The sequence below is a fragment of the Oryctolagus cuniculus genome, chromosome 11, assembly GCF_051225735.1.
Source record: "Oryctolagus cuniculus isolate XC-2025 breed Fujian yellow rabbit chromosome 11, ASM5122573v1, whole genome shotgun sequence".
Classification (NCBI taxonomy): Eukaryota; Metazoa; Chordata; class Mammalia; order Lagomorpha; family Leporidae; genus Oryctolagus; species Oryctolagus cuniculus.
This window is the reverse complement of record NC_142877.1, coordinates 54,397,790-54,415,380: the sequence shown is the minus strand read 5'-3', so window position 1 is coordinate 54,415,380 and position 17,591 is coordinate 54,397,790. Positions and strand designations below refer to the sequence as shown.

Genomic DNA, 17,591 nt, shown 5'->3' with positions numbered 1-17,591 from the left:
AACTGCTGCGCTGAAGGCCCACCCCTCATTTTTACTTGTCAGATAATGATATGGCCAAGCTGATGCATACTCTGAAGCCCTCCAAGCAATCCCATATAATCATGTGGGAGATTCTGGATTTGCACCATCAATCTCATGCTTTTTATGTACTCAAACACACAAGAATTTCAGCAGTTATTTATAATTAACTGTAACCTAGCCTGCTTACCTTAGTATCAACCAATAAGTCAGCCCAATTTGGTCTACACCCATGATTACACTTAGCAGTGGCAAACCCAACGCATGTCTCAGTTCTACTCCACTCTAGCACAATAGTTGTAGCAAGGGTTTTCCTACTAATCTGCTTCTATGCAATAATAGCAACAAAACAATAGAAACACTAATTGTATGCCTAGGCACTATTACCAACTTATGGCAATGTGTATTCTCAAAGTGATATTTTAAAAAATTGTTGCATTTTTCCACTTAACACCAATTAGGATTGATAACAGTTATTATTGGCGTCAATCCACCACACGAAACATTTCTCTACATCTGTACACGTGCATTGTTTAAAGCCATATTATTTATATGCTCTGAATCTATTATCCAAAACCTTACTGGCAAACAGATTATTAGACAGACAATAGGCTTACTTAAAGCCTGTGTGTACTACCTGCTTGTATATGGAAGTGTGGCATTCACAGGCTTACCTTTTCTTACTGGGTTTTACTCCAAAGACTTAATCATTGCATCCACAAACATGTCATATACCGGTGCCTGAGCTCTCCTTTTGACACTCATTGCCACTTCCCTAATAGCTATTTGCAGTATTTGTATTACCTTCTTTGCACTTCTAAGTCAATCTTGATTCTCAATTTAATTAATATGAGTGGAAACAATGTACTCCTAATGAATTTCATTAAGGGCTTTGCAATTGGTAACATTTTTCATACCTCAAACACTGTTATTCCTATAATTCCTATATTCTCTAGGTAACTCTGCCATTCTACCTAAAGCTATCTGCTCTTAGTATAACTATTCCAGGCTTAACCTTGCTAATAGAACTAAATCTATTAACATACAATCTTGAAATAAACTTCTCATGTTCATTCGAATTTTCTAACCTTCTAGGCTTTTCTCTGACAGTTATACACCACCTATCACCATATCTGAATCTTTGAACAAGCCACAGTACACTATCATTTTCACTAGATATTTTGGGGGGCTACTTTTCCAGCAGTCACATTTTCAAAAGTTAATTTATTATTATCATTATTGTTAGATGACCAGAGAGACACAGAAAGATCTTCCATCCATTGGTTCACTCCCCAAATGCCCACAACGACCAGGGCATGGCCAGACTAAAGCCAGGAGCCATAAAGCCAATCCAAGTCTCCCATGTGGATGGTGGAGACCCAAGTCCACCATTTGCTGCCTCCCAGAGGGCAAATCAGCAGGAAGCTGGATCAGAAGTGGAGGCAGGACTTGAACCCAGCCACTCTGTAGTAGAATGCAGGCTTGCCAAGCAGCAGCTTAACCAAATACCTTCCCCTCAACAAAAGTCTCTTATCAGAAAATCCTGATCAAATTGTGCTGCTTCTCCTTCCTAATTTTACTCTTCTTAGCTATATTACTAATCATTTAATTACCCCCACGTAATCTCAGTCACAATAAAGACACTAACAAAGATCAGCTAGCTACAACCCTCAGCTAACTTCCCTATTCATATGCTGCTACGTCCATAGAACCCTCATGAAAAAGACCAACCTCTTCACCCTCAAAAATTCCCCTATCCTGGGCTAGGCATTTGGCCTGGGTTAAGCTGCCACTCGGGTGCCCATGTTCATATTGTGGTATCTGGGTTTAAGTCTTGGGTTCACTGCCAGTTCCACCTTCATGCTAATGCACACCCTTAGAGGCAGTAGATGATGGCCCTAGTTAAACTCATTTCCCTTAAAGAGACATCTCGATGGCCTAGTGACTAATCAGCCCATGATCACACATAACTGTGGTGCCGTACATTTGAGATCATTATTTCTGGGGCATGCCATGATCTAGTATGGTCATCAAGGTCTTGACACAGCTTGTTCTGGGCTTTAGTCAAATACTTTTTTTTTTAAGTTACACAGAGAGGTCTTTCATCCCCTGAATCAGTCCCCAAATGGCCACAACAGCCAGGGCTGTGCCAGGACAAAGCCAGGAGCCTCAAGCTGCTTCTGGGTGTCCCATGTAGGTGCAGGGGCCCTTGGGCTGTCCTCCGCTGCTTTCCCAGGCACATTAGCAGGGAGCTGGATCAAAAGTGGAACAGCTGGGACTCTAGCCGGCACCCATATAGGATGCCGGTGTTGCATTTGGTGGCTTTACCTGCTACACCACAGAGCCGGCCCCTAGTCAAATATTCCTTACTCACAAATACACCATCAGTTATTCATTCATGTCTAATGGACATAGCAGTTAGCACACACGTGTATGCATATATACTTGTGTACCCTTTCCCACAAGTATAATTAACTCCACACACCTCTCCTACCTCTCAGAACTTAAATCAGGTGAGATATATATATCATATATAAATGTGTGTGTGTGTATATATATATATATAGTGTGTGTGTGTGTGTGTGTGTGTGCGCATGTATGCCGGAAAGATGATGGAGCAGGTACCCCAGTTTGTACTGTTTGTGTGTCAGTAATATTTTTCAGGTACCCATTGTAGAAGCAATTTTCAGAAACTTGTAACCGATCAAAGTGTTTCAGATAATTGGGTCATTGAAGCAATGCTACTTCTGACTGGAAACTGGGCCATTCCTATACCCAGGAGCTGTGACTTGCCCAAGAAATCATGGCACTAGCACAATCCAGGAGCAGGTGTTCGGCTCGGCACAGCATTTAAGGCTACATGGGACACCACGTCCCATATTAGAGGGCCTGGGTCCAAGTTCTGGCTTGGTTTCTGATTCTAGCTCCCGCTAATACGGGGAGGCAGCAGATGCTAGCTCCAAGTGTTTGGATCACTGATGCAATGTGGGAGATCTGGGTTGAGTTTTGGCCTCCTAGCTTCAGTCTGGCCCTGTCTGAGCTGTTGCAAACATTTGGGAAGTGAACCAGTGGGTGGAAGATCTTCCTCAGACTCTATCTCTTTTCTCTCTCAAACAAAAACCAAATAGCTGAATAAAATTCGAATTAAAAAAAAATCCCGGGGCTGGTGCTTTGGCACAGAGTGTTAAAGCCCTGGCCTGAAGCGCCGGCATCCCATGTGGGCACTGGTTCAAGACCCGGCTGCTCCACTTCTGATCCAGCTCTCTCTCTCTCTCTCTCTCTCTCTCTCTCTCTCTCTCTGCCTCTCCTCTCTCTGTGTAACTCTGACTTTCAAATAAATAAATAAATCTTTAAAAAAAAAACATATTCCATGAGGCACCACATGTTATCAACGAGACTTTGCCACACATAACGATATACTGTGTATGGATAAAAGCAACCTGAGAGATTTGCATAGAAAAAATATTGGGTGGCAGGCATCCTGGCCCAGCACATTAAGCTACTGCTTGGTATGCTTCTCTGCTTTTTTATTTTTATTTATTTTTTAAGTTTTTTTTTGAGAGTAGCATTCCTTTTTTTGTTCAAGATTTTATTCATTTGAGTTGTTTATTTATTATTAGTGAAAGGGAGAGACAGAGAAAAAGGTCTTCCATCTGCTGGTTCACTCCTCAGAGACAGAGAAAAAGGTCTTCCATCTGTTGGTTCACTCCTCAGATGGCTGGAACTGGACCTATCTGAAGCCAGGAGCCAGGAGCCAGGAGCTTCTTCTGGGTCTCCCACATGGGTGCAGGGGCCTAAGAACTTGGGCCATCTTTTACTGCTTTCCCAGGCCACAGCAGAGAGGAGCAGCCGGGACTAGATCCAACCCATATGAGATGCCAGCACTGCAGGTGGAGGTTTAACCTACTGCGCCCCAGTGCCGGCTCTGCCTCTCTGCTTCTAATCCAGCTTCCTGCCAGTGCATCCAGGGAGGCATCAAATTATAGATCAAATTCATGGGCCCCTCCCACTCATGTGGGAGATCCAGATGGAGTTCTGGACTCCTGACTTCAGCATTTGGGGAGTGAACTAGTGGATGGAAGAGCTCTGTTTCAGTCTCTGTCTCTGTAGGTTGCTACTGCTTTCAGGTAGTTGGAAAAAAATTGAAATATATATAATAAATATTCCTTAAAAAAGTAAAAAAGTAAATGAGTTTAAAACTGAAAAGGGGCGGGCATCATGGTGTAGTGAGTTAAGCTGCCTCTTGGGACACCCACATTCCATATTGGATTGCCAGTTTGAGTGCTGGCTCCTCCACTTTTGATCCAGTTTCCTGCTAATGCTCCTGGAAAGTCAGCGGAGGATGGCCCGAGTGCTTGGTGGATGGCCCGAGTACCTGGTGGATGGCCCTTCCATTCATGTTGGAGACATGGATGGAGTGCCTAGCTACTGACTTCAGCCTGGTCCAGCCCTAGCTGGTTTGGGCTTTTGAGATGTGAACCAGGCTATGGAAAATCTGTCTCTCCTTCTATCTCTGTCATTCTGCCTTTTAAAGTAAATAAACTTTTTAAAAAACTGAAAAGCTAAAATGGAACTACATGGGAGCTATAATTGAAGACCTGTATTATGGCAAAGTGTCAGGTTCTGCAGGGCCTTCCTGAAGAAGGTGTGTAGGGCCAGGGCCTGCAGGCCAGCCGGGCTCAGTCCCTACTCAGTCCCTACTCTCAGGCCATGTGCCTGAGTGTCAGAATGTTCCCAGGTACCACCTGTGTTTTCAGTTCACTTGTTTTTTTGATCTTAATAATTATAATAAGTCTAAATGGAAATTAGTTGCATTTGCAGAAGACTAAATAAATATCTTTGATTCAGTTTATAGGGTGCATTTTTTAAGAGATTTATTTATTTATTTGAAAGAGTTACACAGAGAGAGGAGAGGGAGAGAGAGAGGTCTTCCATCTGCTGATTCACACCCAAATTGGCTGCAACGGCCGGAGCTACACTGATCCGAAGCCAGGAGCCAGGAGCTTCCTCCAGGTCTCCCACGTGGGTGCAGGGGCCCAAAGACTTGGGCCATCTTCTACTCGCTTTCGCAGGCCATAGCAGAGAGCTGGATGGGAAGTGGAGCAGCCGGGACTTGAACCGGCGTATGGAGTACATTAAGTGTTCTTAGACTAGTTGAACTTTCTACTTTACCTCAGTTACAAACTAGTGGCACAGGAGTGGGTGTTATGCCTAATAGTTAAGATGCCTGGATCCTCTATCAAGAGTACCTAGGAGCCGGCGCCGCGGCTCACTAGGCTAATTCTCCGCCTGCAGCACTGGCACACCAGGTTCTAGTCCCAGTCAGGGCGCTGGATTCTGTTCAGATCAGCGCGGTGTGCCGGCCATGGAGCAGCGGCCGCAGCGGCCATTGGAGGGTGAACCAATGGTAAAGGAAGACCTTTCTCTCTGTCTCTCTCTCTCACTGTCCACTCTGCCTGTCAAAAAAAAAAAAAAAATGTGTACCTAGGTTCAGTTCCTGGCTCCAGCTTCCTGCTAATGCAGACTCTGAGTGGCAGCAGTAATGGATCAGGTAGTTGGGTTCTTGCCACCCAGGTGGGAGACCCGGATGGCAATCCTGGCTCTTGGGTTTTGTCTTGGCCCAGCTTCAGCCATTGCAGCCATTTGGAGATTGAACTAGCAGGATGGGAACCTTCTCTGTATCTCTTTGGTTTCAAATAATTTTGTAAAGATTTATTTATTTATTTGAAAGGCAGAGTTACAGAGAGGCAGAGACAGAGAGAGGGGTAGAGAGGTCTTCTATCTGCTGGTTCACTCCCCAAATGGCCACAATAACAGGAGCTGAGCTGATCCAAAGCCAGGAGCCTGGAGTTTATTCTGGGTCTCCCACGTGGATTCAGGGGCCCAAGTACTTGGGCCATCTTCTGCTGCTTTCCCAGGCACATTAGCAGGGAGCTGGATCAGAAGTGGAGCATCCAGTACTCGAACCGGTGCCCATATGGGATGCTGGCACTGCAGGTGGCAGCTTTATCTGCTATGCCACAGTGCCGGTCCCCTCAAATAAAATTTTTTAGAAGTGTTTACTTTCATATATTTGAAAGGCATATGTGGTGGGGGGAGATGGAGAGAGAGAGAATGAGAATGAGATCTTCCATGTGCTGGTTTACTCCCAAGTAGCCACAACAGTCGAGTCTGGGCCAGGCCAAAGCCAGGAGCCAGGAACTCCATTCTGGTCTCCCATGTAGGTGGCAGGGGCCCAAGCACTTGAGGCATCTTCCACTGCCTTCCCAGGAGCATTAGCAGGGAACTTGATGGAAAAGAGTGTAACCATGGCTGAAGCCAGTGCTCTGAGGTAGGCTGCCAGCATCTTTTTTTTTTTTTAAGATTTATTTATTTACTTGAAAGTCAGAGTTACACGGTGGGGGGGGTGGGGGGCGGGAGAAAGGTCTTCCATCCGATGGTTCACTCCCCAAGTGGCTGCAACAGCTGGAGCTGTGCCGTTCTGAAGCCAGGAGCCAGGAGCTTCCTCCAGGTCTCCCACGCGGGTGCAGGGGCCCAAGGACTTGGGCCATCTTCTGCTGCTTTCCCAGGCCATAGCAGAGAGCTGGATCGGAAAGGAGCAGCCAGGACTCAAACAAGGGCCCATATGGGATGCCAGCACTATAGGTGGAGGCTTTACCTACTATGCCACAGCATATTGTGCTACACCAGTCCCCCAAATGCTAGGAAAGAAAAATATTTATAGAATTAGCATCTTTTGTAATTGTCTTTTTTTTATTTTATGAAATCAACTTACTTCTTTCTCTTTGAATCATTTTGTCTGAAAATTTAAAAGATTTATCTTAAGGTCAGCTGAGGAAAAATTTTTTTATATGAACATGTAACTCATGTTGAATATAAACTAACTAGATGGGAAAATCATTTTAAAAGTTGGGAAAAGTTTTATTGTGTGCTCTTTTAAGACTTAATTTTGCCGGTGCCGCGGCTCACTAAGCTAATCCTCCGCCTTGCGGCGCCGGCACACCGGGTTCTAGTCCCGGTCGGGGCACCAGATTCTGTCCCGGTTGCCCCTCTTCCAGGCCAGCTCTCTGCTGTGGCCCGGGAAGGCAGTGGAGGATGGCCCAAGTGCTTGAGCCCTGCACCCCATGGGAGACCAGGAGAAGCACCTGGCTCCTGCCATCGGATCAGCGCGGTGCGCCGGCCGCAGCGCGCCAGCCGCGGTGGCCATTGGAGGGTGAATCAATGGCAAAAGGAAGACCTTTCTCTCTGTCTCTCTCTCTCACTGTCCACTCTGCCTGTCAAAAAAAAAAAAAGACAATTTTTTAAAATCAGCATTTAATAAAATTTATAGCAAACAATTATCTGTGCACCTTCAGATAATGCATCTCAAACTCATATTCTCATAGTGGAAGAGTGCAGAGGAAGCTCGGGAGATCCTGGGGAATCCAGACATGGGACAGGCTCTTTAAAAGGCCCCAGCATTCCAGGACTCACAGGGTCATTTCACTGTAGGAGTGACAAGCTGGCTCCCTCCCAGCCGTCTACACCTCTTTTCTCCCACCTCAGTCTCATTGTTGGTCAAAGCATCCAGGATGTCCCAAGGCCATTGCAGACTCAGGGGAGACTGAATGAGGCGGCTTGTTCTTAAGTCAGAAACAGAGAATACCCGAAACGGAAACAAAGGGTGGTCGGAGGACTAGACACAGACGTGACAAGGTCTCGGTGCAGGTGTCTCCAGGGCAAAGACAGATCAACAGCCCCGAGCTGGGCTAGTGGCCTTCTGGAAGGATCTTCAGTAGGAGGAATAGTTTGCTCCTATGATGCTCTCCCGCCCCCGTCCAGAATCACTGAATACACAGGTGGGACCTGTGACACCCACAGACTAGGGGTGTGGCCAGTGTCATCCTGGAACACCGGCGACATGGGTGACCAGAGGCCACCCAGAAGTGAGGAAAAGTAAGGTCCCTAAAGTAGTAAAGAAAAGACTCGCCCTGGTGGATACAGGTGCTGAAAGTGTGTTAATCTGTGACAAGCCTGTTTTCTGGGACACGGGGCACAGGGCCGTCACTGATGGGTACAGAGGAAAGAGCATAGAAACTGTAATTAAGAGTGCAGGCTGTAGGCAAGGGGAGGCACTGGAATCTGAAACAGCCCCCTCCTCTGAGCTGGGTTTCAGATGTTCCTGCACTGCTTATCTTGCACCGTTACACTCAGAGGGGCTCAGGTCAGCACAGATAAGGAAAGCTGCAAGAAACCGGTGCTGAGCCATGGATTTAGGACATAAAATATATGGAGATGTATGTTGCTGAGCAGCAAGGGCCTCCTACTCTCTGTTCTCTGCATCCTGGACACGCCCCTAACCCTTTCTATCAATGCCCCAGTCAACTGATTTCCAGGGAGGTAGTTTCTTTAGGGAACTGAACCCACTGCCTCCTTGTCACAATAAAGCTTTTGTCTGAGAGACTCCTGCTTGAGGCTGATTAGTGGTGGCACCCCAGTGACTGGACTCCTGCGTCTGCTAACAAAAGACATCTGACTGCATTAGGGTCATGGGTATGCACTCCTAGGAGAAACGACTGAACAGAGCTCACTGAAACCAGCCCCACGTGACCTGACTATGGATCCAGCTCCAGTTCAGGAGCAAGGACAGTCCGGACCCTAACTGCAAATGACCTCCTACTGCTCTTTTAGGGACTTGCCCAACCTGCGTGTGTGCCCAGGACAGCCCAATGTGACTGACGTTTGACCTGCCTGGAGTGGCAGTAGTGAGCAACACTGCCATTTTGAAGTGTCGTTTGCGAAATAAACAACAGCACCTGGGCAGAACATAGAGCCATTTGCAAACCCCAGTGTCATGTGCCAAGCAAGACAAGCCAGAAGTGTGACCCAGGCCCCAAAAGAGAACCACCACACCTCCCCAACCTAATAAATGCACCTGTTTAGGTCCCACTGGGGAGCCAGTCTGTCTCCCTTGTGTTCAAGCATAGCCCCCAGTAAACCCTGTCTGGGTAGCACCTTGACCTATTGCCAAATCTATTTGCAACTGAGCCAAAGAATCTGGGGTCAGTATCAGCTGCACCATATCTATCTGCTGATTTCCTGTGTCCTGGAACAGACTTTACAGACTTCCGTAGCACGGGCATCTCACATGGGCACCAGTTCAAGTCTCAGCTGCTCCACTTCTGATCCAGCTCCCTGCTAATGCGCTTGGGAAAGCAGTAGAAATTGGCCCAAGTGCTTGTGCCCCTGCACCCATGTGGGAGACCCAGATGAAGCTACTGGCTCTTGGCTTCAGCTTGGCCTGGCACTGGCCGTTGTGGCCACTATGGGGAGTGAATGAGCAGATGGAAGTTTCTCTCTCTCTCTCTCTCTAATTCTTTCACTTCACTCCCCAATAAATAAAGAAATTAAAAAAAAAAATTACTCCCTCACCATAGTGTAAGATTTAGAGTGCATATCACATAAAATAGAGTAAGGATTCTGCTGCCCTGCCTAGTACTTCCGGTCTCTACCCAGGCCCTAGAGAATTACTAATGCTATAGCAATAGCTTTATCAGACAAGATCAGGTGCATTCAGGGTGATATGGCTGTAGACGCAATAGCTTTATCAAAGACACCACTAAAAAAAACCTTTAAAAAGACCAATCCAAATGCTTTAGTAGCCATATATCCCATGCAAACTTTATTTATTTATTTTGACAGGCAGAGTGGACAGAGAGAGAGACAGAGAGAAAGGTCTTCCTTTTTTCCATTGGTTCACCCCACAATGGCCTCTGCGGCCGGTGGGCTGTGAGCGCTGATCTGAAGCCAGGAGCCAGGTGTTTCTCCTGGTCTCCATGCGGGTGCAGGTCCCAAGCACTTGGGCCATCCTCCACTGAACTCCCTGGCCACAGCAGAGAGCTGGCCTGGAAGAGGGGCAACCGGGACAGAATCCGGCGCCCCAACCGGAACTAGAACCCAGTGTGCCGGTGCTGCAGGCAGAGGATTAGCCTAGTGAGCCGCAGCACCGGCCGCAAACTTTATTTATTTAATTTGCTTCCCACTAATAAACCTTTATGTCACACTAGACCCATAAATTTTCCATACTCACATCTCTTCAAACATGTAGGAATTAGCATACTCTTAATTTGTTTTAAATATTTTGTCTTAAAAACTTTTTTTTTATCTTTTCATTTGAAAGGCAGAGAGAGATTTTTCTGTTCCTTCACTCCCCAAATGCCTGCAGCAGGTGGGGCTGTGCCAGGCTGAAGCCTGAAGCTTAGAACACAGTCCGGGTATCTCCTGTGTTGGGGAGAGACCCAAGTACTTTGAGCCGTCACTTGCTGTCTTCCAGGGGACACAGTAGCAGGAAGCTGGGATGGGAGGCAGACTGCAGGCATCCTTTGCGGTATCTTAACCACTGCTCCAGACACCTTCCTCTTTTAAGGGTTGTTAGGTTTAAATGCTTGAAGTTTGTAATTCTTAGTGGGACACCATTGCCTGCCTGAGTACCTGAATGGCAAACCACTGTGAAGGGCCTCAGCTGCATTTGGTGCTGCACTGTTTATGAGGAAAAGCTGAACAACCCAAAAGGTGTAAACAGAACAAAAACTGCCTCTCTGTAAAATGTTATAATAGGAAGTATTAACACACACAAATGTAAACATGAATGTTATGTGTAAAAGGACAAAGCACATAAACCATCAGATTTTAAATACATGATGATGTATTTAACAGTGATGATAGTTTTGAACCATATAAATGGATCATATTTATAATGATGGAAACTACTTAATATAAAATGTTTGGTAAATTACCTGCACAGAACACTCTAACCTGTATGAGGATTAAAACCACAATGAATAAACAAACTGTTCCATGATATATGTCCAGATTTTGTCATTACTTATTCTCTAGTATAAATGTAGCTGTTTTCCCTTGATCAATTCAAGGTTTTGTTCTACTTAAGTTTTGTTTCCAATAGAGATAAAAGTCAGAATATTTACTGTGCTCCATCTAACTTCTTTGTCATTTGCATATAATTGAATTGCACTGGAAACCCTTTTATCTTTCTACTTCAATCATCCTAAATGGCTCTGGGAAAATGATTTAATATACAACAGGCACAGTGATTAATCTCTGTGTTATTGTGATCTATTTAAGTAGCATCAGGTCCTTTAATTGCTTTTCTTGTTAAAAAGGCTAAGGAAGATACATAAATCACTGTTATATTATTTTCTTCCATTTATATGAGTGTAATTACCAGTATGAAACTTCTAAACAGAATATTATTTTAAAGTAAATTTGGTTCTTTTTCAAATTTTCATTTATTTATTTGAAGTAGACAGTCTGGAACAGAAACAGAGAGAGACAGAAATCTTCCATCTGCTGGTTCATTCCTCAAATGCCTGCAACAGCCTGGGGTGGGCCAGGTTGAGGGCAGGAGCCCAGAACTCGATTTAGGTCTCCCACATGGGTGTCAGGGAACCAAATATTCAGCCATCACCTGCCACCTTTCAGGGCGTGCATTAGCAGGAAACGGGAAAAAGAACCAGAGTCGGGATTCAAACCCAGGTCTTGGATGTGGCATGCAGGTGTCCCAAGCAGTGTCTTTTTTTTTTTTTTTTTTAGTAAATCTTTTTGCCGCAGCTCACTAGGCTAATCCTCCACCTTGCGGGGCCGGCACACTGGGTTCTAGTCCCAGTCGGGGCGCCGGATTCTGTCCCGGTTGCCCCTCTTCCAGGCCAGCTCTCTGCTGTGGCCCGGGAAGGCAGTGGAGGATGGCCCAAGTGCTTAGGCCCTGCACCCCATGGGAGACCAGGAGAAGCACCTGGCTCCTGCCATCGGATCAGCGCGGTGCGCCGGCCGCAGCGTGCCGGCCGCGGCGGCCATTGGAGGGTGAACCAATGGCAAAGGAAGACCTTTCTCTCCGTCTCTCTCTCTCTCACTGTCCACTCTGCCTGTCAAAAAAATAAAAAAATTTTTTATTTATTTATTTGAAAGTCAGAATTACACAGAGAAGGAGAAGCAGAGAGAGAGAGAGGTCTTCCATCCGCTGGTTCCCTCCCCAATTGGCGGCAACAGCCAGAGCTGTGCCAATCCGAAGCCAGGAGCTTCTTCCAGGCCTCCCATGTGGATGCAGGGGCCCAAGGACTTGGGTCATCTTCTACTTTCCCAAACCACAGCAGACAGCTGGACCGGAAGTGGAGCAGTCGGGACTTGAACCAGTGCCCATATGGGATGCCGGCACTGTAGGCAGCGGCTTAGCCTGCTGCGTCACAGTGCCAGCCCTGCAAGCAGTGTTTTAACTGCTGTGCCCAATGCCTGTTCCTAAAAGCTTGTCCTTTTTTCAAAAAAAAGTTTTTTTTTTAATGGAGGGGCTGGCATTGTGGTATAGCAGGTTAAGCCACAACTTGCAACGCTGGCATCCCCATATTGGACCGTTGGTTCAAGTCTTGGCTGCTCTGCTTCCTGTCTAGCCCCCTGTTAATGGGCCTGAGAAGGCAGCAGAAGATGGCTCAAGTACTTAGGCCCCTGCCAACCATGTGGGAAATCAGGGTGGAGTCCCTGGATCTTGGTTTTTCTATTTATTTGAAAACGATGATGAGAGTGGGAGACAGGATGGAGATCTTACATCTGCTAGTTCACTCCCCAAATGGCTGCAATAGACAGGGCTGAGCCAGACTGAAGCCAGGAATGTCACCCTGGTATCTCACATGGGTGGCAATGGCCCAAGCACTTGGGCTAATATCTGCTGCCTTCCTGGGTGCATTAGCAGGGAGCTGAATCAGAAGCTGAGCAGACAGGACTTGAACAGCACTGTGATAAAGGATGCCAGTATTTCAAGTGGTGGCTTAATCTGCTGTGCCACAATACTGCTCCCTAAAATATGTTTTCAATTTATGTTCATCGGGGCAGGCGCTGTGGCATAGTGAGTAAAGCCTGCAGTGCCGGCATCCCATATGGGCGTTGCTTCAAGTCCCGACTGCTCCAATTCCGATCCAACTCTCTGCAATGACCTGGGATAGCAGTAGAAGATGGCCCAAGTGCTTGGGCCCCTGTGCCCACATGGGAGACCCGGAAGAAGCTCCTGGCTCCTGGCTTTGGATCGGCCCAGCTCTGCCCATTGCAGCCATTTGGGGAGTGAACCAGCAGATGGAAGACCTCTCTCTCTCTCTCTCTCTCTCTCTCTCTCTCTGCCTCCTTCTCTCTCTTTGTTAATTCTCTTAAATAAGTAAATCTTAAAAAAAAACTAATTTAATCAACTTGAAAGGCTTATATGTACTTACCTACAGAGACAAAGAGGGAGTTTCTAGACAGATAGACAGACACAGACAGGGAAAGAGAGAGAGAGAGAGAGAGAGAGAGAGAGAGGCAGAGAGACAGAGATAGGGGAAGGAGATCTTTCATCGACTGGTTCACTCCCCAAATAGGTAGAACAACCAGGTCTGCATCAGGCCAAAGTCAGAAGCTCAGAACTCCCTCTGGATCTCCCAGGTAGGTGGTAAAGGACCAAGCACTTCAGCCATCGTCTGTCGGCTCTTAGGATGCATTAGCAGGGAACTGTATCAGAGCTGAATACCTCGGACTACAGCCTGCACTCTGTGAGTATCCCAGTGACATCTTCACCCACTGTGCCGCCACGGAGGTACACTCTTGATCATTGTTGATGTGCCACGACACTTAGGAAGTTGACACTTAAGGGAAACATGACTTAGACCTGTTTGGAAGATTTTTTTTTTGAATTATATTCACAAACTTATGTAAGGCTGACCTAAATATTTTTAATAGTTTACTGAGAAAACACATGGAAGGAAGCATGGCTGCAGTATATAACAGTAATGCTCAGGCCAGCTTAAGCGTCTCAAGAAAGAAGCAGCTCAAGTTTTAAAATGTAACATTAGTGCTTAGACTTTGTGTGTGCTGCCCCTTTAAGTCCACAAGCATGTAGTACTCCTTGAAAATGTCAACATACCAAGTATGGGTGCGGAGAGAATTAGGAGGCTGAGATTCCAGATCTAATTCCAGTGCCAGTTCTTTCATCCAGAGCTTACCTAGCAAACCACCTCAACATCTGGAACATGTCACGAGGCCAGCCAGGAGGGTCACTGGGCAGTCAGAATGAGCACAACAAGTTCCTGTTCCCAGGTGTCCAGGTAGCAGAGGGCTGCACCCAGAGCTTTACCCTGGGTGCCTCGCGCTTGTCAAGCCTGGGTATCTGGCTTCTGATGCCACAGGAGATTAGAAGCAGAAATGTTCATTTGTAATGGAAGAGAGAGAGAGAGAAATCTGTAAACAGCAAACAGACGTGCTTAATGGTTGGGGTTCCTTACAGGACAGAGACATCTGTGTGAGAGTCCTTAACAGATTTCCGGGTAACACCTGCTGCCGCCACTGCGCATCCTGTCGTCACGGACATGCTGAAGGCCGTGCAGTCAGTTCCACTGGGTTGGCTGGGAGCTGATGATTTCAGAGACACCTCCAGTGAAATGGATAAAACGGACCAAAGCTTGATGCTTCCAATAATAACAGCTAATGTTTGTCAGGGACTTCCCATGTACTAGGAACTACTCTCAAGATCATCTCCTGCTTAGTGGAAATTAGCTACAATTATCTGAAAAAGTCAATGAGAGGACACATTTGAATCCTATTGTGGTATTACCATTTCTGTGTCCAGTCCAGGCTTATATGTACTTACCTACAGAGACAAAGAGGGAGTTTCTGCATTTTCTGATCAGTTAGGATAATTGGCTTTCATCCTCATCTGCTGACCACTGGATACCTGAGGACAATCATCTCAAGTAAAACTAGATCCATATCATTGCTGTGACTCATTAAAAAGGATCAATTCACACTCTCCCAATATGCTGCTGATTTTGTGCTCTTTTGTCTTTGCTTGGTAGGTGTGCCTGTCTGTCCCATTGAGATAAACAACAGTCTTTCCTTCATGTTTTTCATGACAGGGTTTTTCTTCCCTTTGGTAGGGAGATATAAGAAAAAAATATGCAGGAAAGGAAATGATAATCAGAGTCTACGAATACAGAGTAAATATTGACACATACCAGAATGTTCTTACTCTTTCACTGCTGAGAGGTCCTTAGGACATTAAGAACACAGAATTTAATTTACAAAGTGTCATTTTAAAAAATGATGGCAATCGAACCACAGGCTAAAATACTTCCAGACCTACAGGTAATGGGAGAACGATCAATTGTTGCAGAATTGTGCAGGGCATTTTAAAGTCATTCAGATACACAGTGTGTCTGGGGCCAGGCTGGACAATGGATATAATCTTCCTTGTCTATCCAGGATGAAGATTCTAAGAGAAACCATAAACAAAGCGCGTTTAGCAGCAGTGAATTATCCAGGCAACCCACTATTTTTGATTCAAAATTCAAATGCAGTGTCTTTATCTGAGTACCCCGGTAGGTGTCAACAGCACAACACCATTGCAGTACCCCAACACATGCTGCCCTCTCCTGGCGTTCTCATCCTTGTAGGCCAGAACAGATGGTCCAAGGGCAGGACACGTTGCTGTGCAATTTCCATCTAAGGCGATAGAAAAGCCCAGAAACACGTCCCTTAGGGGGAGTGGCCAACTGGTACCGGCCAAGGTTCCAACTGACCCAGCTTGAAACTCACCAGTAGCAGTAGTGGGCCACAGACTCCAGGCCTGCACGGCAGCATTTAGAAAGTAACCAAGGGGCAGGCGCTGTGGCAGGCGCAGAGAGCTCGCGCCCGCTTCCCGCGCTGAGCAGCTCAGGGTTCCTGAGGTGAGTGTCCCCGACGCTACCATGGCGTTGGCGCCGACCTCGACCTCGCCGCCTGGGAAGTTCCTGCGTGCAGCCTCCCTCCGCTCTGCAGCCACGTGGACCTCGGGATGGCAGTCGAGGACAGGTGGTGGTCACTTGTTGTATTTTTAATTTCAGACTGAGAGAAAATTACCCAAAACAGTACGAGGAACTTCATGTCTAAGACCGAAACAAATATTGAAGGTCGTAAGAAAAAAAATCTGGCACACAGATCCCAGTTTAATTTTTTTCCCTCCCCTCCCCTCCCCTCCCCTCTCCTTCCCTCCCCTCTCCTTCTCTCCCCTTCCTCTCCCTCCCCTTCCCCTCCCCTTCTCCTCTCCTCCCTTCCTCTCCCTTCCTCTCCTTCCCTTCCCCTCCCCTTCTCCTCTCCTTCCCTTCCCCTCCCCCTCCCCTCTCCTCCCTTCCCCTCTCCTCCCTTCCCCTCCCCTCCTCTCCTTCCCTTCCTTCCTCCCCTCCCCTCCGCTCCCCTCCCCTCCCCTCTCTTTCCCTCCCCTCTCTTCCCCGTCCATCGATCCCTCCTTACGGGTGTGCAGCCATCTCGGTATACTTCTGTATGTATGAATGAACCTCCTATGGACAAGGCTATTGCGTCACCGCGCCCACAGCCAATCCGAGGGGGGCAGCCTGGCGCGGGGAGGCGCGGTAGTATTGGGGCCTCGTGGCTCCTGCGCATGCGTGTGGGACCCCGCCCCGGTGTTGGTTCTGCAGCTCCCCTGAGAAGTTCCTGCCCACGGCCTCGCTCTGGTTTGCGACGACATAGGTCTCGGGAAGAGGTCGGGGAAGGCTGTGTTCGTGTTTTTCTTTCCGTCAGACTTAATTTCTAATTAATTTCAGACTTGCAGAAAGTTACCCAAAACACTGGTAGAGAACTTTGTCTCAACCCAAAGCAAAGCATTGACGGTAGTGAGAAGAAAAACATATCCGGCACCCAGATTCCCCCTTGTTAGTTGTTTTTCCTTGCCTCCTCTCTCCCTCCCTCCTTCTTTCCTGGTATGCCACTATCTCTATATGGGGCATTCTCTTATAGACCCATAGTCAAATGATCAAAATTAGGAAATTAACTGATGCCATGCTGCCACTCAAATTGAAGATTTTATTCCCAGTTCATCAGTTTTCCCAACAATGTCCTCAGCAATATATATATATATATGTATACATGCAGCTACATATATGTATGATATTTATCAATGTATGTATCGCATGTATCTATTGCCCCTGGTCTAGAATCCAGTCTGGATCACATAGTGCCTTTAGTGGTTGGGTCTCGTTAGCCTCCTTGAATCTGAAATGTCACATTGGTTTTTGTGTTTCGTGACCCTGCTTTTTCTCTCCGTGCAAACCAGGAATTTTGCAGGATGGCTTTCAATTTAGTTTTTTCCCCCTGCTTTCTCACTAGATGGCCATTGTGTATTTTAGGGAGCAGACCACAAAAGGGATGTGCGCTTCTTGGTGTGTACCCCCAGGAGGCACAAAAAGTCGTCTTGCTTGCTGATAGGTCTTAATTCAAAAATATCTGACCCTGCAGGCAAGGAGAAGTCCTGACTGGTAGCATTTGCCAATTGCTGCAGCTTCAAGCTAATGTGTGTCTTCCCTGAACACAAACCTCCCGTGTTGCATGGGGCAGCCCCAGCACAGCCCTGCCGTGATCACGTGGACTAAGGTGGTGCTGGCCAGGCCCAGGGAACTCAGATGTGGCTATCTCTGGGGGTGGGGATGAGCAGGGATTATTCTGCCTACCACATCAGCAACACTGGGAAAGTAAGGAAAGCAAATACATGCAAGGTAATGGGACCCTCAGTGAGA

At 46.8% G+C, this 17,591-nt stretch overlaps 1 long non-coding RNA gene across 1 annotated transcript; it reads right to left on the bottom strand.

The window, feature by feature from the left end:
• Window positions 1–13,740: 13,740 nt before the first annotated feature.
• On the bottom strand, window positions 13,741–17,155 carry LOC127491142 (uncharacterized). The gene is made up of 3 exons (XR_016216737.1): window positions 16,312–17,155; window positions 15,619–15,947; window positions 13,741–15,295 (listed from the first exon to the last, which is right to left on the bottom strand). It is a non-coding gene; the product is annotated as an uncharacterized LOC127491142 (long non-coding RNA).
• Window positions 17,156–17,591: the final 436 nt, after the last annotated feature.